At 41.6% G+C, this 26169-nt stretch overlaps 1 protein-coding gene across 7 annotated transcripts in view; it reads right to left on the bottom strand.

Moving 5' to 3' along the window:
* Positions 1 to 26169, bottom strand: part of CDKAL1 (CDK5 regulatory subunit associated protein 1 like 1) — a 663852-nt gene that overhangs the window by 30087 nt on the left and 607596 nt on the right. The gene's annotated exons all lie outside the window — the stretch shown is intronic.

Here is a 26169-nt window from a genome sequence, read left to right as displayed (position 1 = left end):
CAGACGCATCTGAACACCCTCCGTGGGCCGGTGGCCCCAAGTTAGGCATGAATAAGTCACATTTCCTTTCCTTGAAGTGTCAGACCAAGTTCATGATTTTCCAGATTATACACAAAATAGATGAGAGAGAGAGAGCAAGAGCGATAGAGAGAGAGAGCGCATGTTTGTGGAGAATCAAGGCAATATTCATGAAACATAATATTCATGTACAGTAAAAAACGTAACTTTTACAGATGTAACCACATCCCTACTTGGCAAAAAAAAAAAAAAAAAAAAGAATGACAGAGGAGAGACCACGGAGGCCATCTTTTTCCGCAAACATATCCCTCAGGGTGGAGATCCTGGGGTGGGGGTGCTGCTGGCTGGGGCTGCTCCAAACTCAAAGAGGGAGCTGAATGGGTCTGGGTGGCCAGAGGCATAGGCCCTCCACACGCAGCTCCCTCTGTTTCTCTCGTGTGCTGTGTGGCCATCGTCACTTTTTCTGTGTGCCAGACAAAGAAAAGGTGGAAAGTCCTGCTTGGAAGGAGTATGAGGAACTAGGAGTCACCGCCACACTGCTTTTTGGGTGGTCTCTGTTCCCTGGTGCTTTTGGCTGGGTGTGCAGAGGAGCAAGGAGGGGGCACCTGGCTGCTGTCAAGATGCTTGAAAGCGTGATTTTAATTCTACTATATAAGATCTCCATCTTAGGTTTAGAATTGGTGCCTCCCCTGTTGAGACCTGAGACAAGCCTTTGAAAGATGGAGGTGGAGGTGGGGGCAGGGGAGCACTGATGGGAGGAGCACAGTGAGGGGCGAGGGGCCAAGCCAGGGCAGGACAGCATATGGCATGTCTGTGGGAGAGCCAGGAACCCACAGCAGCACATGTGTGCAGCAGCCATCTTATTTTGCTTATTCTTCCCTTCTGAGCTCCTAAGGATCTCTCGCTGACACCTTCGCCCTCTGTGTGGGGCTCACCGTGCACTGGAGAATCATGGAGACCGGAATTCCCAGGAAGGTGCAGGCTCGGTTGGAGGGAGGGAAGAGAAGGGGAATAGACAATCCAGTGGCGAGTTGAGGTGAGAGGTGATGAGCACTGAGGTTAGCATGATGGCTGAAGGTTTGGGAAGGAGGGGCAGTGGCCGTTTGATGGAGAACCAACAGGATGTTAGTTCAGATGAGTAACAAGAGGTATGAAGTATAGCAATGGGGAAATAAAAATATCCTTTAGAATCCAATGTCCACTGGCTAATGCGTGTGGTGGATGTACAAGAAATCTTGCTTTGACTATAGGAGACTCATTGCAAAGTTAAAACAAAACAAAACAAAACACCAATCTGTTAACTAAAGGGATAAATTTTCCAACCCAACGGCAGTCGTATCATGATCTGCTGCACAGGTATGTGGGTCCTCACCCTGCTGGTGTCCACGCCTCAAAGAGGGGACATGCAGCTGAGCAGAGGGGGGGCTTCCTTCCCTGCAGCAGTGGGGGCCGTGCCCAGAGCCCAGAAGTACACCCAAACCTGCCTCCGCCCCAGCAGACCATTCTCTTGTGAGACTGGCTTTCTGTGTGATATTTTGGGCGAAGACTATGTTGGCAAACTTTTATTTTGACTAAAAGTAGTCTCTGTATCTCAAGGACAGCGCTCCTCTGGACTCAGCAGCCTTGGGAAGGAATGCAAGCCTTCCTCAGCTCCAAGGACACAAGCGGTATGAGTTCTTCAAATGTGGGAGGCTGTCTACTTCACCTCTGGGTCCTTGGACCTGCATGGCTGCAAGGAGCGTGCAGGTACTAAGTGTTTGGATGTGAGTGAGTGAGTGAGTGGGGGCGTGGATTGCAGATGAGGTGCAAACCATCCTACAGGTGCCTATCCAGATCGCTGGTGACCTGTGTGTCCTGTGATGTATTCAGGGTACTAAGAAGATGTTGCCTCTACAAATGAAACCTTCACTTAACTTTGGGCTTACAAGACCCTAACTAAGAGGTTGCTTAATTTCTCCTTGGTCTGAGTTTGTCATATTTGAGTCATACATGGCTTTGAGAAGCCAGTGAAGACTACAGACTGTTCCCCAGAGACCTGTAGACGTGACTGTGCCCTATGCACACAATGCCACTCACACTTCCAGGTATTATGTTAGAAGGTTCACAGACACCCTCACCTAGGAGTAGACCCAGGTAGTGTGGGGGACTGAAGCTTTCTTTTTAAGAAAAAAATACGAATACGAAAGTAAGTACAGGGCCTTGGAAGGGCCCGTTGAAGAGTGAGCCTGTGAAATGAAATGTCTCCCAGCTTCAGGGACAGTCCCCCTGGTCCAGTCCTCATTCTGAATGCTGGACCCTGCTTCTCCACTTGCAATTCAAAGCTGTCACTTGGTGATCACTGGTGCCAGGCCGGCGGTCAGGCTGACCTGCACAAGGCTGGGCAAGTCTTAAGGCATTAAGCATTCTGTTGAGTTTACAATACACTCTGCTTCACGAAGCTACAGTGCTGGTGAAGTGTTTTTGCTCTCAGCCTTAAAAAGAACCCTTGACTTTTGATGAGCATTTCACAAAATTTCGTCTCCTTCTTGTAACTCATTTGCCATAAAATTTTGCTCCAAACATGAAAGTTACTTATTGAATTGCCACAGTGGATCAGCTATACTTGTATTTGATGCAGCTGTTCCTCCTTGGGTCCCTCCACACCCTTGCCCCCCCACCCACTCCCGTCAAACACCTAAGTCTGAACGTAACTGGTGATGGGCTGCCCTCCTGTTCCTAGTGGCCAAGTGTGCGTCACAGAATCACACCGAGAGCAACAGCATGCGAGGGCAGCCACAAGAAACCCACCTGACCTGCCCCTCTCCCTGGGATCAAGGTGGGTGCTTGACAAACCAACGTAGCAGGAGAGGGACAAGGTAGCACTGTGCTTCTTTCATATCCTCACCTCTTACCAACTCAAGATCTTGATTAAAAGAGTGTGAAGGTATATTTTTAAACATAAAATTGAAAGAAAGGTTTCTCAGATGACTGTAATCAGTGGCAGCTGGCTTCATACACTTCAGTTGTCACTAGCAATGGGATACTGAAAGGAAACTATAAAAATACAGGAAACAGAAGGACTTTCTCATAAAGTCCAAGACACTCCAACATCTAAACGTACAACTATGGCAGATCTCTACACAGGAGCAGTATTCGTGAACAGGAACTAATGCAGCATTTTTAGGATGCAATTAAACAAAAAGTGCTTTGAGGTGATGATACATAACCTATGTTAAGGTACAAGTTTACATATCCACACACACACATACACACACACATACACACAGATACACACACACACACGAAGATACCCACAGACACACACACACACACAGACTCAGACACACACACAGACTCAGACACACACACACAGACACACAAAAATACCCACACAGACACATACACACACAGACTCCGACACACACACACACACACACACACACACACAGACATACAGACACACATAGACACATAGAGACACACACAGACACATAGATACCACAGACAGACACACAGTTACACACAGACACACACACAGACACAGAACAATGTATATAGCTGACTTAGAGAAATACTTTGTATGGTCAATAGTTCTGGAAAATAAACAGAAGGCGGGATGCCTGGGTGGCTCAGCGGTTGAGCTTCTGTCTTTGGCTTGGGGCGTTATCCTGGAGTCCAGGGATCGAGTCCCACATCAGGCTCCCTGCATGGAGCCTGCTTCTCCCTCTGCTTGTGTCTCTGCCTCTCTCTCTCTCTCTCTCTGTGTCTCTCATGAATAAATAAATAAAATCTTAAAAAAAAATAAAAATAAACAGAAGGCTCAAACCTTCCCTAGACTTCTTAAACATCGTTACCAGAAGTTATTAATTCTTGAAATTCAAGATGCACTTCCATCTCTCAAACTGGAACACACCCAGTATGAGAAACGTTATTGCTTGCTAAGACTAAGTAAACACCAACTCTCAAACTTACACTTTTTAAAAAATCAAACTCCATTCAGAATTGCCTTTCTCGAAAGAGAAATTTGAAACGAGGCAGGATACGAACTGTTCAATCACAAAGATCCCCATTTTGACCCAGTTACAGTAGACTCAGGACAACACTGGGGAAGTGTTCACTTTGATTAACACGGGCTATTCCTCCCTTGTAAATCTCACTGTTTCCCTGGTTAATTCCTAAACATACTTGCTAATTCCTAACGTAGCCTACTAATTTTCAAAAATATAGCTTATCAAATCCTATTAAAGTAATAAATCTGTTAAAGTAGAACCAAGTACCTACATTGAAAACAAAACCAAACAAAAACCACTTTGATGTTCAGGAACGCTACAGATCAGATTTCAATCAGATGGAGACAAAGACTTCAGAAAAAAACCCTGGTCTGGCTAGATGGTAATGACAGTTCATCTCAAATTATTCCCTCCTTGGGCAGCTATCCGTGTGCTGCTGGGAAAGGAAAGAGAAGCCTTCCTTACTACACCTGAACACATTCAGTGCAACGAGGTATCGCATGGGACCAGTGCCAGGAGCAGGACGTGCACTGGTTCTGGGCTCTCATCCCACGTCCATCTTAGAATTTGGGGGCAAATGATTCATCCTCTCTGTTTGCACATAAAATCACCTAAGAGATGGGGATACTGTGAGTGTTTTCACATTAGAGGGTTGTTATGGGATCAAGTGAGACACGCATATTAAGTTCTTTGAGCATGTAAAACTCCAGACTAACACATTCCATGGCATTTTGCCGTTCTAATGGAATTGGCAAACCATCTCAGATATTCTTTTTGTGGGGCACCTGGGTGGCTCAGTTGGTTAAGCAGCTGCCTTTGGCTCAGGTCATGATCCCAGGGTCCTGGGATGGAGCCCCACGTCGGGTTCTCTGCTCAGTGGGGAGCCTGCTTCTCCCTCTCCCTCTGCCTACCATTCCCCCTGCCTGTGCTCTCTCTCCTTCTCTGTCAAATAAAATAAAATTTAAAAAAATAGATATATTCTCTTTGTAAAATTAAAAAGTCACTATTTTATTGCTCCTCAAATATGATTGATTGATTTATGTTATTTCCATCCCTTACGCATCATCAGGAGACACACCAAGGAGCATAGGGTTCAAATTCTGGCAGGGCAGAGACTGAATCCAGGTTCAGACATTTAGCAGCTGTGTGACCTTGGGCAAGTGGTTTAAGCCCCCTAAGGCTAGCTCCCCCCTCCATGAAGCAGATATCCATATCTACCATAAGCTGATGTCGACAGGGTCAGAGGTAACACGCCCAGTGCCCCAGTGGAGCGCCTGGGTCTCCTACAGAAGGTCTAAATGAAGGGCGATTGTACTACATCTCAGCAGTGTAATCTGGGACAGGGAAAGGCCAGAGCTTCCCAGGGCACTTGTCAGTGGTACCGAGGTAAAGACGTCCTGTCCTGGATGCTGCCCTCACAAGCGCTAAACCACAACCAAGAAGCTACACGTCTCCTACTCCCTGGGCTTGTCCTCTGTGGAATGAGCCTTCTGGAACTAAAGTTCCTTCTGGAACTTCTGGCTCTTAACTAAAACTGTCTCATATGCCAAGGGAAACTCAAACTCCACAATTTATGAAGAGGGGCTCAACTGTCAGGTGTGCCATTTTTTACATCTGCTTTTTTCTTTCAATATTTACTTTTGTTATAAAATTTTTTTCAAGGAAACTAAAAAAAGTCACTGCCAATCCCACAAGGGTACACAGAATCTTTTTGCCCCTGGTCTGTGCCCAGCCTGAACCAGCCAGCTCTCCTCCGCCCACCGTCTGCCTCCTGCTTCCTCTCGTGATTGTTTTCCCAGGGCTTGGTCAGACAGGACCTCCTGTCGGAAAAACTCTCTCAACCGGCGCACAGCCCCAGATGAGCAGGGTGCTTCCCCTCTGTGGGGCTGGGCATCCTGTTGGCTGGCCTTCATCATGGCCCTTGTCAGTGGTGGTCAATGGCCTGTCTCCTCCTGTATGATCCTGTGCACATTCCTTGAGAGCGGACTCGCCAGTGCCCAGGGCCCAGCACAGAGGCAGGTGGGCAGTGCTAGCTGAAAGGATGTTTGCGTTTTCACCTGTGCCACAGTATGACAGGTTCACATTTTTCACAGGCACAGTCTTTCCATATAAATTGCCATTTATCCTTGTATTTCTTATTCGATTATTAGGTAGATAGAACAGAGGGTCAAACATCATCAATACTACAAGGTACAAAAATAAAATAATACCAATAGGGGAAAGCTGGCCAGCAGAGAAATAGCATGGCATATTAGTTTTCTATCGCTACTTTAATAAATTGCCGTAAACCTCAGGTTTTAATACAAATTCATTTTCTTGCAGTTCTGGAGGTCCGAAAGGCTAAAATCGAGGTGTCAGCAGAGCTGCCAGCAAGCTGAATTCTTTCTGGCAGTTCCAGGACAGGACTGGTTTCCTTGCTTCTTATCGAGCTTCTAGAGGCTGCGCTGACTTGTGGCTTTTTGCCTATATCTTGAAAGCCAGTAATACAGGCTTTAGCAATGAGGATCCTTGTGATTTATGCTGGCCCATGGGGATAACCCAGGATAAGTTCTCCATCTCAACCTTTAACTGAATCACGTACCTGAAGTTCCTTCCCTTTTGCCATGTAAGGCAACACATTCACAGGCTGCTGGGATCCCGACGTGGGTTGTCATGTGTGAGTACATTATTGTGCTGACCACTCCTGGCATGTGTGACTTCCCCATGTTCTCATTGTCCCAGAAGGTGTGCTTGGTTCAGGCAGAGCTGCACCAGCTGCACGAGAGAATGGGCCCCAACAGAAGCCGATGTTCTTCATGTTTATGGGAAAAAGGGCATAGGGCACCTCCCAGCAGCTGTATGGCTGGCTGCCATGAAGCACCTGGTGGAGGAAGATGGTGTCTCTGGGGCTCAGCCTCTGCTAACGCAGACCTGCTAAGCTACCATGTTGGTCCTCCTCATGGCTCTTTCAGCCAAAAGAGAAAAGACCAGAAGGAGGTGGTCAATTAATGTTCTCTGAAAGAACATTTGTACTTCTATGTGTTCCTTTGCATTATATATATATATTTGAAATTTATTTATTTGAGAGAGAAAGAGAGCATGAGAGAGCACAAGCAGGGGAAGGAGCAGAGGGAGAGGAAGAAGCAGACTCTCCATTGAGCAGGGATCCTGATGTGGGGCTCCATCCCAGGACCCTGAGATCATGACCTGAGTCGAAGGCAGACACTTAACCAACTGAGCCACAAAGATGTCCTATATTTATATTTTCATACAGGTGCAAACATCCTATCCTTTTCTTGGGAGCTGGATAGGTGTGGCCTTCCAATGGAAAAAGTCATGCTGTTCAGAGGCTTCTCCTGCCGTTCCTTCTTATCAAAAATATTTGCAAACTGCAATAGGTAAATATGCACCAGAACCAGAAGCGTAAGGATCCAGGAGGACAGGTGGATGACAACCTCTATATATAAACACTAAGTAGATGAGAAACATTTAGGCGCTGGTTATGACAGGACTGGAGGGACTCTACGTGCTCTATATGCATTCTTTCATTCCTCTCGGATTCCTAGGGAACTGTTAACATGACTTAATTCCAATTCGCCCAGTTTATGGAGAGCAGGTACACATGGCAGAGCAGATGAGAGGCTTGGCTTTCCTCATACTAAGTTCAACCTTGGTAAAAACCTATCAGAGGCACTTTTATAATGCAATATAAAGGAATAAGAAAAGCCAAGGCACTGCATACCAAATGACTATCAGGACTAAGAGTCCTTCCAAGCAGACTTTATCCACTTTACTTGCCACTGCATCTCATGGACATAATGGTATGACTTTGTGTTTCTTTACAGAAGGCCATTCCAAGAAAGCCAGCCTCAGATCTTGCAGGGATGCTTCAACCTACCTATCTTGCAGTTCTGAAGCATGCTGAGATTTTGTAAATGTGACCTGGAGTTGGCACATTGCTGAATTTTCTCTGAACACACACTCACACACACACACATTTGATCTGCTCACATTAGAACATGTTGCAAAATGTGTTTTAATGAGGAACAGTTGGTCTGGTTCTGCTCAAATAAAAGATATCCCTGTAAGAGAGTTGCCACCTGTCTTCCCATCTTGCAGAGCAGCGTCTAAATGAGTTTTTCTGTCCTCGACACCTGCAGGTATTGCCAGGGCCCTGTGACTGGTCCCTGCGCCAGCTCCGTTCCTCGGACTGACAGACAATCTTGTCCCAGTGCTTTGTGTCATCACCAGACACGAGAACATACAAGGGAGTAAGGGTGCCAAGCTACCTTTGTCCACTACTTTTCCAGACAATTCTTCAAACTGGGAGCCTTTTAATATCACACAGCTAGGAGTGCCCACTGAGCTGTGAACCAAAGATCTTAGTAGTTTTGAGTTCCTGAAATCTCTGTAAAGAATGTTATACCTGTCATCTATCAGCCTTGTAGGTTCACTGGCATGTAACAAGCTCCACAAATGAAACCTGGCATCAATGACACCTTTTCATGTATTTGGGGAGAATATTTACATCATAAGACCTCTGTCACTGAGTTATGTGACGAGAGCACAGTACTGTCAGCCTTTCTGTATCCCTTTGGGCACAGGCAATTCTAAATTAGACATTATTCATATGTAATTTCCCCCACATCCTCTCACCTCAAATGTGTAATTGCTATCAGGTCATTAAAATCGCAAAAAAAAAAAAAAAAAAAAAAAAAAAATTTAAACCGGAACACACCCACACACACGAAATCACTATAATCTTGTTTTAGATCTTGTTTTGATGACAGCAGAGTAAATACAAGGCTTTGCTAATAAGGCCAAAAATAAATTATTAAACTATCTACCATATGATCAAATGCATTTCAGATTATATTCTGAATAATTTTGCCTTGACGATCACCAAAGGAAGAGCTCTGATGTGCCTCTGCATGGTCTGGATGATCCTTCTCTTTCAGGATGTCCAACCCTCTGACTTGAACTGAGCCAAATGAAAGAAAGAGATAATCATACCAAAAATCAAAGCTCGGCATCTACCCATCACATAATTACTATTTTCTGTGAGATCATAATTCATCCGACTCAAGAGATACAAAAACAACTCTTAAGCTCTGAACTTCTTTTAATGGATTCAAAATATTATGTGTAAATTTTTCTCATGGCTCAAAGGCATTGTTAGAGCTTGAAGTGGAAGCTACCAGGGATGAAGAAAAAAATGTTTGATAGCTCATAACTCAAGATAAATTAGAGTTTAGAATCACCTTCTTTTTTTTTTTTCCAACTGAGCCTGCACATATGGCCTATGCAGAAAATCTATCAAAACCAAATATGTGATCAATGCAAGGAAATTATGTTAAAATATACATTATGCAGTGCAGTATGCTATCAGAAAAGACCCTGAAAATCTGATTCTGTAAAGTTTGCTTTAAATACAAAATCATCTTTATATCTGAAAGTTATTTCTATCATAAGATTGCATTTTAATTCCCAAAATATAATCTTAAGGAAGCATCTCTTATGTAAGTATCTCTAATGTAAAGTGTTACCTCAGTCCCTGATCATCAGGAATGAACAATGGTGGCGGTCCCACCTTGGTAAGGCCTCCTCAACTCTCTGGTTGTGGGCTTCTACCTGAGTTCTGTCATCTTCTTTAAAGTTCCTAATCTTTCTTTAACTTAACACCAAATGGTGGTTCAAATGCCTTACACTGGCCTAATTTCTGGCTCCTTAGATTTACCAAAGTAAGTGTATGGAGGGCAGGATAGAATAGGAGCCAGAATTAATACAATATAAAAATCTTTGCTAACAGTGGTATCTTGTGATTTGCTTATATGTAACCTCCTTAGTTCTACACGAACCAAGAGGTAGCAAGCTTTGCCAAAAGGTATATTATTAGAGATCTGGCATTTTAGATGGAGATGCATTTATTTTAATTTCTTATTCATTGTGATTTAAGTCATCTTCTTCAAAGAGAAGGCACATAGGGAAGATTTTGTTACTAGCTGCACTTAGAACCCAAGTTATTTATTTGCCATGTCAAAATTTGGAAACTTGGGATCCCTGGGTGGTGCAGCGGTTTAGCGTCTGCCTTTGGCCCGGGGCACGGTCCTGGAGACCCGGGATCGAATCCCACGTCGGGCTCCCGGTGCATGGAGCCTGCTTCTCCCTCTGCCTATGTCTCTGCCTCTCTCTCTCTCTCTGTGTGACTATCATAAATAAATAAAAATTTAAAAAAAAATTGGAAACTACTTTAGAATGTATATGTAGGTCTCTCTTTTGTTAACTAAATATCAGCCACAGATGTATACACAAGCATACACACACAAGTATACAAGTACACACACACACACACACACACAGAGGACGGGAAATTAAGAAGGAACCAAAAGGCTCCCTTAGAACTACGCAGTCAGTAGGCACAATGTTCATGATGATGGCAGAAATGTGAACTCCTCTATTCCAAAACCTTGGCTGCGAGTACGCATCTGTACAAACTAACGCTGCCCCACAGGTGTGGCAAAGCTGAAGAAAGGAAAGGTGGATTGGGTCCAGATGCTTTCCTGATGATGAAGTCTTTTCGATAATCTCTTAAGCTCCAACTGAAACCACCCTCATTCCATGGAGTGTACACAGGAAGCTGCGAACTAGGATGTCGACAAACGGAACAATCAGGTGTATGAAAGTTAATCTTTAAGCAAGCAATTCAATTCAAAATAATTACTCTCAAGGATTTCTTCCCACTAGGTAACCATGAGAGTGTGTTGGCAATGTTTGTGCTTTAAAGGAAAACGAAGCCATGTGTAATGTTAACCGCTATGACAATGCAACCCTCCCATCCTGTTCTAAGCATCATTTTCAGTGACACTGAGAATATGGTTCTAGGATCATTGAACTTCATGAACTGCCTAAGATGAATAAAAGAGATGGCAGGTGCTTTGTTCTATTTCAGAGAATCTCATAAATGATGAGCTAACATGTAAAATGTTTCCTATAGATCACCATGAAGATTATTCAGCTACGAAAAATTCAGACAAGCCAGTTAAGAAAAATTACATGGTATGCACTTACCATGATTACATTAAACTCAGTCGTCTGAACCAAGTTCACATTTGTATTTTCCTCACTTCCAAAGTTCTTCTAAAAATCCATCCCAAGGCATGCTCATTTCCCCTTTCTATTTTTTGTTCTGAATATGGATAGTTTTAAAAAAGTAAAAAATAAATGACCTTACCAAATGTCACTGAAGATAACAGAGAAGATTAACATGAGGAGATTTAATTATTTATATCACGATAAAAATGTGGTGGGCAATCCCCAAGATGGCTCCCAGTGATCTTTGCCTTCTAGTATTCACACCCTCATGTAATATCTTCCCTCTCCCTCCCAACTATGAGTTGAATGGGCCTTGCTTTTAATTAATAACACTAGACATAAATGATGGGATGTCACTTCTGAAATTAGGTCACAAATAATTGTGGTTTCCAAGTTTCTCACTCCCTCTGCTTGCTCACTTTGAGGAAAGCCAGCTGCCATGTTGTGAAGTATCCTATGCAAAAGCCTATATGAAAAGAGACTGAAGGAGATCTCTGACCAAAGGCCATGAAGGACCAAGACCTCAACCTCACAACCCATCGGAAATGGAATCCCATCATCACCACACAAGTGAATACAGAGGCAACTCTTCCCCCAGCTGACGGTTCAGTTAAGACTACACTCCTGGCTGCAGCCTCATGACAGGTACAAGGCCAGAGGCACCCCAGCTACGCTGTGCCGAGATTTCTGACCCACAGAAGCTCTGAGATGATAAATGTTTTTTGTTTCACGCTGCTAAATTTTGAAGTAATTTGTTCCACAGCAATAGACAACTAATATAAAAAGATGCCAGGCAGAGGGCTAGAAACTGACCCACATGAAAGATGGACTTTCAAAACATTTTCTTAAACAATTGATTATACACATAGAACAATGAAATTTGACCCCTACCTACCATCCCTAAAAATTAATTCCAAGTAAATTGATTATTTACCGGAGAAAGGTAACACTGAAAAAATTTTAGGTAATATGGGCAGAAAACGTTTCTAACCCACAAGGTAGAGGGACAGCTCTTAAATCACAAAAATACATGATGTTCTAAAGGTGCCAACGAGAGGTTAAAAGACAAGCCACGAACTGAGAGAAGACATGTGCTTCATATACAGCTGACTGTAGACTTTTATAACATAAAGAACTCTTCAAAATTAAAAAGGTATCAATTCAACAGAAGAAAATGGGCAACAGACTCACATGGACTCTTTACTGATGAAGAAATCTAAATAAATATATGAAAGGAATCTAACAAATGTATATGCATATGCTAACCTCATTTGTAATTAGAGAAACACAATGAGACACCAATTCACAGACACCAGGTTGCCAAAAGATAAGAAGCCATCCAATAGTTGAGATTAGCTGGACTGCTCTAAGGTTTGTGGTTGTGTCATGAGGCATTTATAGTGGCAATAGTTAACTGACATATAAGATGACCAAATATTTGGTCCTGCAATCCTTTTCAGTATCTTTCTCTTTCCAACACAAATACATTCATTCATTCACTCAACAGATATTTTCTAAGCATCTGCTATGCCATGCCAGGCAATGTCCTAGACATTAAAGACGAAAAAGTGAATGAAGCAAAATATCCCAGCACTTACGAATGGCGTTTCCACTTTAGTAATGGGAGACAAAGAAACACATAAATATTTGGTGTGTTTGACAGTGAGATTTTCCATGAAGAAAAATGGAGTATGGATGGGGGGCGGCACTTGGTTGTGGTGGGGATGGTGATGTTATAGAGAGCTAATCAGGAAGGATTCGCTGACAAGGAGGAATTTCAGCAGATACTTGAATGAAGGAAATGACAAATGTGCCACATGAGCATCTAAGAGAAGCATGTTCCAAGCAAAGGGACTGGCATGTGGACAGGCCAACCCTGAGGGAGTTTAGCTGGTGTGCTCACACTCAAGGAGCAGTATGGAGACCAATATGGGGCTAGACAGGTCAATGATGATGTCAGAGAGGCAATGGTGGCACAAAGATGCTAGGCCTTGAAGGCTTTCCACTGTAAGCATGAGGAAACTCAACATTTTTTAAAAAATGTTTTTATTATGTTAAGATATAGGTATATATAACATAATATTCACAGTTTTAATCATTCTCAAGTGCATAATTCATCAGCATGAACTATATTTGTCATGTTGTACAACCAGCACCACTGTTTCTAAAACTTTTTCATTACTCTACTCCAGAGACTCTGTAACCAATAAGAAGCAACTCCCCATCTCTACCTCTAACCCCAGATAACCTCTAATCTACTTTCTGCTTCTATAAAATTTGCCTATTTTAAGTCTTTCATATAAGTGGAATCATATATTTCTCCTTTTGTGCCTGGCTTATTTCACTTAGCATAATGTTTTCAAGGATCACTCATATGGTAGTTAGTATATATCAAAAATTCATTTCCTCTTATGGATGAGTCAAATTCCACTTTATGTATGTATCACATTTTGTGTATCCATTCATTTTCTGATTTACATTTGGGCTCTTTCCCCTTTATCATTATTGTGAATAATGCTGCTATGACAAAGAAGAATGCTGCTATGAATATTGGTGTATAAGTATTGGCTTGAGTGTCTGCTTTCAGTTTTTGGGTACATATGCTGGGTCATATGGAATCCTTGATGGTTTTAAACATAAGGGAGACACGATCTGATTTATATAGAGGGTAGAAACAGGGAGACCAATTAGGCAGATTGTGTTTATTTTCAGATAATATAGTACAACACAGAAGAGGAAATTACCTTCTACAAGAATATCTAAAAGAAAAAGATCTGTAGCAAATAACACTGTCCTGTAGCATAGATGTTCTGTGATTGTTCACAGGAACTGACCTCATCTGAAGGGATAATTGAAAAGAAACAGCCACTCAAAGTCAGTGAAAAAGGGGACTTAAATCATGAACATGAATATTTATTTTAGGCAACTAGACTTTACAAATGCTCTTGCTGGTGATATATGTACCTGAAAAAAACAATGATCAAATCCTCTTCTCGTGGTATATATGTGATTTGTGCAAAACATAACCTATGTGCATGGACACAATATCATTAGCATCTTGATTAACTAGGCCCAGATAAATCTTCACGGACGATCATCATGCCCCCAATTTCATACCACATATTCATTGATCACTTCCTATGTGCCAGGTAATGCTCTAAGTGCTTCCCATGCATTACCTCATTTGTCAAAATCACCCTGTCAAGTAGATTCTATTATCTCCAATTTATAAAAGAGGAAACATACCAAGAGAGGGTAAGTGATCAAAGATCATACAGTTAATAAGGAATAGAGCCAAGAGTCCAAATCCACATAGTATGACTCCAAAGCTCATATGCTAAAGAGATACTCTATCTTTCAAAATGGACATCTGCAAGAAAGAAGCCCTAGAGGCCAAGAGTTTCTGGAAGGAACATGCTAATCTTGATAAAGTACATCTACAATTCTTTGTGTGGTCCTTTGCTTTCTCTCTCAAGTGGTAGCAAATCTGAAGGGCACTGCACCCCATTTTTTTGGGTTGACTTCCTACCAGATAACTGTTGACTTGACACATGGCTTGAATATTTATGTTTCTCAGTAATTTTATAGAACTGCACTGGGGAGGCAGAGGGGCAGGAGAAAATTTATTTCTCCAAAACGCTTTCCATTTAAAACACTGCAAACTACATTAGAAAACAGAAATATCCATAGTCCTATTATTTGAGGCACATCTCAAAGTCAATATTCTTGAGTATGGCAGGAGAAACAGGCTGTCAGTTTTATCATTAGAGGGGAAAAGGGAAGAAAACTCAAATTTATAGTTAGAAGCATCCCAGCTCTAAAGTACTCATCCTTACAGTTTCCATGAAAAGAATTTAAATTTGCAAGATTATTATCAATTTAAAAAAGGGGCTTTTGCAATCTGCTTATCAAGATGTCAAATGACTTCAAAGAACAGGTTGTGTAGCTTGACTATGATTTTTTTCTTTTTTAGCTGTTGAAGAATATACTAATATCCTAAGTTGAAGTAATAGATTTATTCTTAACTTCTCTGCCTCTGGCAGAGAAACTATCCATTCCACCCTGCACGTCACTGAAAGCCAAGTTCATTCAACAAACTCAGGAGTACTGGGCCACCCTATCTGTCCTATTCACCAGCAGCCCCAAATCCTAGCACAGTATGTGACTCGTAATTGGTGCTCGATACATATTTGTTGCATATTCTGGTCAATGGATGTGGATCTGCCACTCTTGTGTTGAGGGAGGGTCATCAGCCTGGGTCCCTGAGGGACTGTGTGGTATGGACCATCCCTGATTCCACTTGGCCCACTACAGGATATGACATGTGTTATAGTGTGTACAGGAAATAGAACTTTGGTAGTGAAGCCCGAGATTTCAGACTTAATGTGTTATTGCCGCTAAGTCTAATGTATATCTCACACATTAGGTAGAAGTTCTATTTGATTTCCAAGTCCAGAGCTCTCACTCTTCGGAGTGGATGCCATTTCTCATGCCTCCCACCTGCTTACATCTGCTTACAGATGCCCAAGTAAGGCCAGATTTATTCCCATGCTTTCTGTCATTAGACTTGTGTTCCTTTCTCACTGAGAAAAATGTCTTTCTTCGCTTGCCTTACGAGGCCCTTTCCACCCTCCAAGGCCAGTTCTAACCCCAGCACACCCACGAAACCCTCTGCAGTGGAAACTGTCTGTGTAGTGTCTTCACACTGCTGGGTCTCCACACTGAAAATTCTGCCTTCCTTACAGTACAGATTCCAAAGAACATCTCCCATCCTCCTTTGTTGCTGGGTGCAGGCTTGAGGCAGACCCAGGTTCCACACTCAGAGGCCATGCAGTGAGACATGGATTGTGGATAAAGTCGTAAGGAAGCAGATGGGGCCGTCTCTGTGGTGTAGGGTGGGGCAGAGACAGCACGTTTTACCAGGAACTTCTACTTACCAGCCCTGCCAACAGTTCTGTGAACTGTACCCCTTGGTTAACCCTTTGCTGTTGAAACTAGATGAACACTTTTCTGTTGTCTACAAAGAACCCTGACCACACATCCCTTGATACCTCAAATCTTTAGAGGTTTCCTATCTTCCAATTTCTCATTGAGCACTTGCTCTATTACATATTTTGTTTCAAACGCACATATCTTCTCTTCCCAGCTAGAATTTCTTGTCCCGAGGGCAAGAACCACATCTCAGATTTCTGTGTCCCAAGCAGTGCTTAGCAAAGTGCTGTGTCCACTTTAGAAACTGATGGGATGACTGCATAATGCATCATCCAAACCAGGATATGGTGAAGAGTCAACAAAAAGGCACCATTATTAATTACATCAGGACAACGGATATAAAACAAGACTGTCTCAGGCAAACTGAAGCCTATGGCCATGCCTGACATTGATAACTGTTGATGGAGGAAAAGAGGAAAGACGTCTAAAGGAGGAGTCATGTTGTCAAAGTGAGAGCATGAAAGTGCAATTCAGGACACCAGAGTTCTCATCATCACAGGAGATAATCCTCTCTAGGAGTCTCCCTCCTCCCGGTTGGTAGGGATAAGAGATTGGGCTCGGATGACCTCTCATATTGGGTGTTGCTGAGACACCACTTTGGTTTCCATAAGCAAGCTTTTTCTATTTGGTGCTTTTATGATAAAGATTACCTTTTGTTTTCAATGGACTTATTTTAGACTTGGTAAAAATCACGCATAAAACTTTAACCCTGAGAGCAATCACATACCTATCTAAGACCCCCACCCCTCACCCTAATCCCCGCCTACAAGGGTCATCAAGAGAACAGCAGTATTACCAGAACACCCAGACTAAAATCTCCTCAGAGGCCAGGATCACATATGTTAATTCTATCTCCGACATTTGGCCCAGTGCCTAGATAACACTATAGTGGGTAAGTGCTGAAACACACCATAAGAAGCTGGGCATCACCCACATGACGTATGCATGAATAATCAAGTCTTAGGGGACCCAGTCTCCTAAGAAGACTTGCTTGCTCTGGAAGTATGCCCATGCCTCTGACCTCAAGTCTGCTCTGCCTTCTACTCCTTCCCGCAGTGTGGACAACGGGTCTAGAGGGAAGGACAGCACCTATTCCAGTCCTCCCTGATGCTGCTCTGTGAGTGCCCACAGCATTGTCCATGCATTCTAATTCCTGTGCTCTAGTTGCCCTGGTCTAGGCTAGAATACTGCACTGAGGAAATCCAGGTAAAAAGCCTCAACACCATGCTCATAGTAGAGGCTCAGTGGATGGGAGCTATTATTATTATGAAGGCACAATTAGTTCCTTGATGCATGTGATTCCCCTCAGCATGTCCCAGCGACAAGCCTCAGGAGGAGGAAAATTATTGTCAGTGGTTGCACAAGTAGCGATGCAAGTGGGATGAAAGCTAATTGTTGAGCATCAGGTGGCTCTCACGATACTTGGGATGGTACACGAGCAGGTACACAAAAGGTACCACGAACACACTAAGCATATTTTGAACTGACATAATCACACTAGTTTACCTGTAATGCCTGATAAAATATACAGCTCAGTAGCATGGAATAAGATCTATGTATCTAGATGGTGAAACCCAACTAGGTCCTGCCAGGTGGGCAAAAGAAACTAATTAGGCGCAGTATGAAAGAAAGAAATGGACTAAATGTTAAATGGATTATGGTTCTCATTGTGTGTGACACCAATTGAACACAGGGGCAATGAAGAAGTCAATTTTACATAGAGTTTAAAGAGAAAAAAAAAAGAAACTAAAAAAACTGCTTGGAGTTGGAGCCAATATCTCAGGAGTGGAAGGAAAATAGGAAGGAACACACCCTCATTTGCTTCTAACACGGTTAGCTGATCTGTTTGAAATTAGATCCACTTTCAACTGTTTTAACTTAATTATTAAGCCATTTCTTAACCTCATGAATGCAGTTTCCATGTGCTTTCAAATCTGGCCCTGAACTAATGGACCCTTTCACTTCAGTGGTTTTGGAAATGAATGTTAGATGGAGAGGAAAGCACTGTAACGGTGCTTTTGTAAGGGTCAAAGCTCTGAAAATATCGTATAGTTTGTACATAAAACTCAACACACCTGAATATCCTGCCGGCCCTTTGTCCGGTAATGAAGGCAAACCATGGCACCCTTTAAAACCTCTGCTTCCTTTCCACGTGCAGCCAGCTGTGTGGGTGCCGAGCTATCTAACTGCTCAAGTGAATCCATTGTTGGGATCAAAGTCTCAACACATGAGAAACAGGTGTAGCCAGGCACCCTAAGGGTAGCCTGCCCATCGCTTGTGAGAAACAGAATGGGAGGTCCAGCTCTCCATTCTAGAATATTGTCCTTTAAAAAGAAGCATAAAGAGAAAGAAACATCTGTTGGGAAGCATGGTCAATGGTATTAAATTGCTACTAAGTCTCTTTCTGCTAATTTGTTATTCTCCTTATGTGGAAGAGCCTCAAGTTTATCTGTTTACATCTGCCATTTTGTATGAAATCAATAGTTGATGATGACAACTTTTTTTTTTTAAAGATTTGTTTGAGAGATAGCGAGTGTGTGTGCTTGCACGGCATGCACAGTGGGGAGGGGTAGAAGGAGAGGGAATCTTAAGCACACTCCACGCTGAGCACAGAGGCTGGTGCTGGGCTCCATCTCATGACCCCAAGAATAAGACCTGAGCCGAAACCAAGAGGTGGATGCTCAACTGACTGTGCCACCCAGGAATCCCGATGACAACGTTTGAAATGACAAAAGGTTGGGCAATTTTTAACCCTTTCTGCTTCACTGCTTGGCATGTATCACAAATTAGTAATAATACTAAGAGTGGCCAACCTTTATTGACCATTAAGCCATTTTCATGTAATCCTATGAAGTAGGTACTATTGTTATTCATATTTACAGAGGAGAGAGCGGAGGTGGAGAGAGGCAGAGTAGTTTACCCAAGGTCATACATTTCTTTTAAGTGTGAAACAAAGATTCAGACCCATGTCATCAGAATCCAGAAGCAGTGTTAACTGCTCTACAATGTTACACAGTGAAAGTCAATGGAAGTCAAGTACCTTTTAAGAAAAAACTGAAGTTAAAAAAAGATTAAGAGCCAGGAAATCACTGATTTTTAGAACTATACTTCCTGAATCCCTTTATCAAAGATTAATATACCTATGATGCACCAGGCACTTTGTCCACAATAAGTAATTTAATCCTCTCTAAAGGATTAAATCCTCTTTAATTTAATCCTCCATTTTACAAATGAAAACTGTGATTCAAGGAAGTTGTCCAAGACCAGAGGAAAGTGTGATTCCAATTTGAACCCAAACATGAGAGACTCGAAATCTCAAGCTCTTTTCACAAAGCCACCCTACCTCTTCTTTCTTTAAAGCAACCCTTTTAGGGCACCTGGGTGGCTCAGTGGTTAAGCATCTGCCTTTGGCTCAGATCATGATCCTGGGGTCCTGGGATCAAGTCCTGCATCGGGTTCCCCACAGGGAGCCTCTTCTCCCTGTGCCTATGTCTCTGCCTCTCTGTGTCTCTCATGAATAAATAAATAAAATCCTAAAAAAAACCCAAAACCCAACAATAATAAGGTAACACTTTCCTACTAGGAATAAACTCAAAAAGAGAAATATTTTGGAAAACTCACTGCCTAATAAGTTTAGAATCAGGAGAGAATTTTCTTCTGATTCAGGCACAAAATAGCTCTGACTTAAATATCTATTGTAGAAATAGTAGGATTCAAGTGATTTGTTAGAACATGGCCCACAAAAGGAGAAAGAATATCAGAAGTAAAACTAGTTAGCTTTGATAAAGCAGTGGTAGTGTTCATATTCTACTGTCTTCCTAACACAGGCTGATAACTCCAATGCCACTTTTCACAAAACACATAGAAGATAGTTAATACTGCCCATTTTCTCATCATTTTCTCTCTCTCTCTGGATCCAGCATAGGCCCACACTGGTATATAGAAGAAAACTAATGTCCTGAAGTTATCAGTAAGACTCTTGCAACTCCAAAGGGAAAGGTCGTATATGCCTGGTCTGAAAAAAACCCAGGCCTGACCTCACACCTATTAGGATGGCCACTATCGAAAAACCAGAAAATACCAAGTGTTGGTGAAGATGTGGAGAAATGGGAAGGCTTGTGTACTGTTGCTGGGAATATGAAATGATATAGTTGCTGTGGAAAACATTTTTGGTGATTCCTAAAAATATGAAACTGCCATATGCTATAGTAATTCCACTTCTGGGTATATACTTAAGAGAAAGCAAGGTCTCAAAGAAGTATTTGTACAACCATATTCATACCAGCATTATTCACAATAGCCAAAAACGTGGAAGCAACCCCAGTATTCATTGACAGATAAATGGATAGATACAATGTGGTGGATACATAAAATGGAATATTGTTCAGCCTTCTAAAGGAAGGAAACTGTGACACATGGTACAGTGTAGATGAACCTTGAGGATCCTAGGCTGGGTGAAATTAAAAAAACACAGATACTGTATGATTGTTCCTCTATGAGGTATCCAGAGTAGTCAAATTCCCCGGAGACAGAAAAGACAACCGTGGTTGCTAAGGGCTGGGGGAGGGGTGAATGAAGAGTTGCTTAACCAGAAAAGAGTTTCAGCTTTACAGGATGAAAGATGTTACGGAGATTTGTCACACATTAATGTGAATGTATAGTACTTCTTACATTTCTGAACTGTACACTTCAAAATGGTTAAGATGGTAAGAATTATGTATATGTTACCACAATTCACAAACAAGAACACAGGCTTGAAAGTTGATAAGAATTGCATATAAATCCTGGCTTGCCTCTCCCACCTTCTGATTTTGTGACTTCAGTTCTTTACTGAGTTACTGATGCTCAGTTCCCTTATCTGTGAAAGAAGAATACTAACAGTATCTTCCTCAGAGGGTTATCAGTGAATGCATGTAAGATATTTGGCATAGCACTTGGCCTATAATAAGCATTCCATGGAAGTTGGCTTTGAGTCACAGCAGTAGGCATGGGATATTAGCCAATGACAGAATGGGTACTAAGAGAGGAAAAATCCCGTGACACCTCTTGAGAGGTCACATGAGGTGGCATTTGTTACCTTGGGGAATTTAATGGGGCCCAGGGCTTGGCTCACAACCTTGAAAGCTCAGAAACTGTCCTTCACCTACAGAAAAGACCATACAGAGAGGACAAAGGAGACCAGCATACAAAACCAGAATGCCGATTTATTAACAGCACACTTATAGCGGGCTGAATGAATCTATTTTCTTCCTGTAGGCAGATATGCATAGGAAGGCAAATTATAATCACAAGCCTGACTGGTAAGCATGGACTCAACAAAGGGAAGTAAGTGAATCCAATGTATGATGGTACTAGGCTAAGGTACATTCATTTCCAAATAGGGAGGGTCTTCAGAGTTCTTGAACTCCAATGGCCAAAGCATCCTCTCTTCTGGATGCAGGTGTTCATAACCACTGTTGGCTTCTGCAGTTTGTTGTGCTTCTATGGCTGACCACTCCTAACCTCTGACTGGCCTACTGGTTCTCTGTCCACCTTAATGCTGTGAGGTAATTCCGTCTATCTTTTCTTTGACCAAAAAGATGTTGGGTTTCATACAGGGTGATATTATTCAACTTAGATGCTAGAACAATATAGACGCTCATGTATTTTAATTTAAAAGCCTAACAAAAATCATTAAAAACATTCATTGAATTTTTATGTACTGCGAGGCAGTAACTGTCAAGATACACTGTCAAGTGAAAAATGGCAAAAGTGTCTACAATTTATCTAGGAAGGAGGTGACAAAAAATATGTACATGTATTTGTTTATATTGTTAAAGTAAACCATTGGGAGAATAAGCTGAACACAAAAACAAACAAAATTCTTTAAATAGGTAAGAAAAGAAACAGGGTAGAGAAGACAGAAGGTGAACTTCTCAGAACATACTTCTGTAGATTTGATTTTGTAAAATATTTTACATAATTCTGAAACAAAATTAAATTTTTAAAATTCCAAAAAATTGAAAACAAAGTGGAACAAATGCTAACAGAAGAGTCATGTGTTGGTATAGCTGTACAGAGAGGAATGATTTCAGCACATTCTGAAACCACTATTTACCTGTACATCCCTCGAAGGATATACCCAGGAACAAAAACAACTGCAAAACCACCACCACTACCATCACCACCACCACAACTAAACTCTGTATTCAGTAATCACACTGTTGGTGGTAGTGTTGATATGGTTATTGTTAGACAGTTATGTGAGTACTACAGGACAAAGCTTGTGAGTATTGATGTTGAGTGACTGGGAACTGAGATTTTCAGTGCGAAAGAAAGAAGTTATGGGTGTTAAAGGTGGGTGATGGGTATATGTGAGGGTATTATGCTCTTCTCTCTACTTTTTTGTATTATGCTTGAAATATGCTGTAATATAACATTTCCGTAACAGAGTTGAAACAAAACAACTCATCGATCCCAATCTTTGATGACAGCTCTCAGGTTAATTTCTCATATTATCAAATGGTCATGAATTTGGTACAGGTGATATAGTACGCCCTGTTTCCCTGCAGGTTTCCTTTGAGTGAAACAACTGGATGGCATAGCAATTTTCTAAGGAAACTTCAACTGTATAATATGATCATCATATTGAACAGGGTATGTTCAAATTTGGGCTCCAAGAGGGGGCAAGGCAAAAACATCACGGCTCTTCAAAATCCTAAAAGTGTGCTTCTTCTCACAGTTCCTATGCCTCTGGCCCCTCTTGCTAAATACTTCCTCCCCACACGTATGCAACTTCTGCACGTTCCTGCAATCGTTTTTACAGCCCACTTATGAAGAATTATGAATACATAGATGAGATGGTCTCCACCATCCAAGGGGATGCTTGTCTCATGCTACTTTCTGAAGTTGGAGGAGTGAAAATTTGGCATTATAACACGATTAAAAACTGTTTTTATAAATAGCAAACATTCTCACTTGAGAATCATTTTCTTAGAAGAGTGGTTTTCAAACTTCAGCATGCATCAGTATTACCCAGAAAACTTATTAAGAAAACAGGTTACTGCACCTTGCTCTCAGTGTTTCTGAATCAGGTCCAGTTTGAATCCCAAGAATTTGCCTTTTTAACAACTTCCTTGATTTGTTAACTTGGAGACTGGAGACTACATTTGAGAATTATTATCTGAGAACATATATGAAAATCTGTGTCCCTTGCTTCCTCCTAAGAACAAAGCCCCCTGATACTTTCCATATAAAAGCTCATAATCTCCCCCTTTCTTTGATTTATATTTATCCCTTTGAACTTGTGATGTCTTCTACTGTTTATTACATAACCGTTTTCTGAAATTAATTGTCCTTAAAATGACACTTACTCAGAAATGTTCCCTATTACCTTACAGGTGGCATTTTGTACCCTTTTCCCCTAAAAACAGACTAATTTTGGCTCTTTCCTCTTACTCCCTTCTTCCAATCCTCTATTCCTCCAACCAAACTGAAAAGAAGACAGGAATAACCATAAAAAGATGTTACTATGTGCTGTTTTCACTAGCATATAATTTCGTAGAAGATAGTAGCCTTCTGGCTTTATTATTGCTTTTCTTTTCCATCATGTTGTGGGCATTTACCTATTATTATCTGAAAATAACAAGGCCTGATGTCTATTAATATTTATAGAATTCAAAGTCCTGCTACAGGGTAGGCATTCAATCCATTTTTGTCAAATAAAATATTTCAATCACAGGATCTCAGAGACAACTGATGTTTGGGGAACCTAAGTGATATACACAAGGTCACAAAGTCTGTTACTGCAAATGCCAGAATGCTATAATCTGGATCTCATGATGCCCACCCAGCCTGTTGTACCACTTACCAGTTTTATCAGAATATGTCAACAGGGCCTAAAGTGAGACAAGATAACTCTAAAGTAGCATAGGGCTAAATACCTACAGAATAATCACAAAATTCTTAATGAGGGTAATGAATGCATTTATCATGGACAATAATTTTTTAACACCATATTTTGCTTTACATGCTCTGAACTTGTCAGATTTCTTTACAAAGTGTAGAGTGGAGGTCAATATTCTAGAAAAAAAACTAAGGAAAAGCCTACCAAATGCAGAAACACATTCCGGTGGAATTGGTCCTCTAGCCCTGAACAGATTATCATAATACAGAAATCCACACCCTAGGCTTACTCCCGTACAGCGTGTACTGCATGATGATGGCTAAAACAATTAACAAAGCCACAACTGTTGGTACCAGGTCATCTTCAGGGTCTGCTCCTTCTAGATACAACTAGATTTAAGGGAAGGGAGAAACAACCACTTGGTAGCTGTTCACTATGTTCTAGGAACTACCAAACAGGCTCCTTTCAATTATCCTAGGAGATAGACATTATTATTTCCATGATAATTAAGAGTAAGTTAAGCTCTGGAGTTGCATGGCTAGGGTAAACGGACAAGTCCAGATGCAAACTCAGGTCTGTCTGCCCCCAGGTCACGCTTCTAGTATCTGAGACAGGATTACCTCTACCATCTACTTCTCCATTCTATAAAGATGGAAGCTGTTCTCTTCCTGTTTAATTTATTTTGGCTTCTATCATCAGCAAAAAGATTTTTAACCGCAGGATAAATTCATTGAAGAAGATTTTTCGACCTGAGTGCAGCATATCTTTAAAAGCTGACAAGTAATGAAGTGTAAAGCTAGGCTCATTAACAATAGGAAGTCACAAACGGTGATGGAAGACTTGTCTGATTTTTCCCTTGATGCAAATATCTGAATTGATGACCCTAACCCTTTGGCCTCATGAGTGTGGTAAGACTCCTCCTAGAAACCCAGGAGGGCCAGAACACAAGTGACCCTTTCCTCATCTTACCTAGGATCTGGGACAGCCCAATGTGCAGGAAGGCTGGTGGCACAAGAGATGACAACACGTTTTCTAGGCTGAAGGAGGGAGGAATGGAGAGGGAAGAGGCTGCCCCCCAGAATTTAAATGGGGCTGTCCTTGTAGCAACAGTATTATTAAGGAATCAACAGAAGGGTATCGCTTCCCTTTGCTTATGGTAATGTTTCAAAACGCTCTCCTTCTCCAATAGACCTACATGGAAGAAATTCAATCTGTGAAATAATAATTTGCACACTACTGCCATTTGCTCTGAAATCCTCTTCACTGCAGCAACTTAAAGCCAATCTTGTAATACATACTCTGTAGAAAAACAAACAGCAACAACAAAAAGCCAACCTCCTTTAAAAATCTCTAAAGTATCCGCTAACACATCAAAAGTCAAATCTCTAGTAACAGAATTTAAATTCTGAATTCTATTGTTCCTTCCTGGTCATTCATCCCAAACCTCAAGTTTTTTTTTTTTTTTTTTTTTTTAACGACAGCAAAACATTAATGATTATGCTTCTCAAGTATTAGGGTTCACTCCTGGTGGAGCAGGACGGCACACAGTTGGCAGGGTTTTGACAAAGGCTATCGGTCAGATGGCCATGTGCACAGATTCTTCACATGCACCTGTCAGGCTCGTGAGGGGTGTCACTCATGTTTGGACACCAGAGTCCATCACCACAGTAAGTGAGAACATAGATAACAGGACCCTCTTTGTCACTCTGCTCAAAGTTTAATTAACATGCCCCTGCAATTTATTTTGAGCAGAAAGATAATACATATATTTAAACAATCGTGGAACTGTGCGGCAAGATAAATATCGCTTCTCTTTTTTCCGTATGTGAAGTCATTGCTGCATACTTTTTTTTTTTTTGGAGTGCTTAACAATTGTGTTGGAGAAAGGCCATCAAATGATGCTTAGAAATGTGATACACATTTTCATTTCACACTCCATCAGCTTTTACAACTGTAGCTCAATGAAATGTAAGAGAGAGGTTGGCAAACAGCCATATTTACACCAAGGTATAAAAGAAGGGTCAGGTTACTTTTTTAGAGGAAGAAAAAAAAATTGTTTAATTTTCACTCCACATGACTAAAGCAGAATATTCAATGAACGCCTTAGAGAAAGGCACCCAACCGCCCACACTGCCACGCTGTAGTAGTGCATGTTTAACTGTAGGTTTTTACTATATTATAAGCAGCTTTGTAGAGCAAGGGAATCTTCCTTTC

Source organism: Canis lupus, chromosome 35 (genome assembly GCF_003254725.2).
Source record: "Canis lupus dingo isolate Sandy chromosome 35, ASM325472v2, whole genome shotgun sequence".
Classification (NCBI taxonomy): domain Eukaryota; kingdom Metazoa; phylum Chordata; class Mammalia; order Carnivora; family Canidae; genus Canis; species Canis lupus.
The sequence above is the reverse complement of the archived record's forward strand: the minus strand, read 5'-3'. Positions and strand labels throughout refer to the sequence as shown.